The sequence below is a fragment of the Bubalus kerabau genome, chromosome 22 (assembly GCF_029407905.1).
Source record: "Bubalus kerabau isolate K-KA32 ecotype Philippines breed swamp buffalo chromosome 22, PCC_UOA_SB_1v2, whole genome shotgun sequence".
In the NCBI taxonomy this organism is placed as follows: Eukaryota; Metazoa; Chordata; class Mammalia; order Artiodactyla; family Bovidae; genus Bubalus; species Bubalus kerabau.
The window spans coordinates 23,061,753-23,062,917 of NC_073645.1; the positions used below are offsets into that span (position 1 = coordinate 23,061,753).

The 1,165-nt window shown below is 38.6% G+C and overlaps 1 pseudogene; it reads right to left on the minus strand.

The window, feature by feature from the left end:
- Positions 1–464: 464 nt before the first annotated feature.
- LOC129637110 (60S ribosomal protein L21-like) lies at positions 465–941 on the minus strand (annotated as a pseudogene).
- Between the last annotated feature and the right edge of the window lie 224 nt (positions 942–1,165).

Below are 1,165 nucleotides of genomic sequence, written 5' to 3' on the forward strand. Positions count from 1 at the left end.
AATTAAATTATTATTACAATTTGCAGAGGAAATGAAACATTCACAAGTTATCAGGTAACCACAGAGACCACTGTATATACTCGTATTATTGTAAAAATGAACATAACTTCTCACTTTCAGGAGTTTGGAGGTGATTCCAAGTTGATAGAAGAGACAAGGCCACCAACCATAAGCATGCGCTCACACATGCTCACAGACATCGTATTTGGAGATATGAAAAAGGCTGGGCTTATTGCAGGTTGATACACTGGTTCAAAATCCCAGGAAAATCTCCAGCCCAGTACCCCAAGGGGAGGGAGATTAAACTGTGATGAACCTAAAATTCAGTTTCTGTCTTCTATCCACAAGAGAGCTAAGAACAAATAGTGGAGTTGATTTTTTTTTTTTTTAATGAAATAGGTTTCCAGTTTAGTTTTTGTTTTACAGTACAAAGATTTTCTTCTTCTTTTTTTTTTTTTTTATGCCTAAGATGCAATGAATTCATAGAGAATAGTTTCCAACAGCTCACATGTGAGCTCATTGGTTCTCACAAATGTCCTTCTCTGGGTGGAGCTTTAATTGAGCCCAGGTATCGCTCTCTTTGGCTCCCTTCTTTTTCTGATCATTTTCCTTCACACGTTTTAGGAAGCTGTCTTGCCTCTTAGAGTGCTTAATATGTTCAATACATACATTAATTCCCTTGGCAAGAATCTTGTCCTTGTTTGTTTACAGCAATGCCGACAGCATGATGGTTCACACTGTAAACTACTCGAACTTTGCCATGGGGATACTTGTGGGGCATTTCTTTCTGAATAGTGCCCATTCCCTTGACATCAACAATATCACCGCTCCTGTGTTTGATAGATCCACATGTATGTAGCCAAAGAAGCAACTCCATGTTTCCTAAAAGGCCCTGAGGATGGGTAATGGGTGCTTCTCCCCTTTCCCTTTGTGTTGGTCATTTGGCAAATTACTAGAAGATGGCACTTCTGGCCAATAATAATAATAATTTAAAAAAGCAGTTAAGGTTTCAACTCACCTGACTTGGTGAAAATCACATGTGTGTAATAAAATTTCAGCTTTGAAAAGTCCCTAAATCAGCTGTAAAATAGAGTAGATGTGCCCATACTTACACGCCTCTCTATAGACATTTTTGGAAGTCAGCCTAGCCGGTTAAAGTATCTGG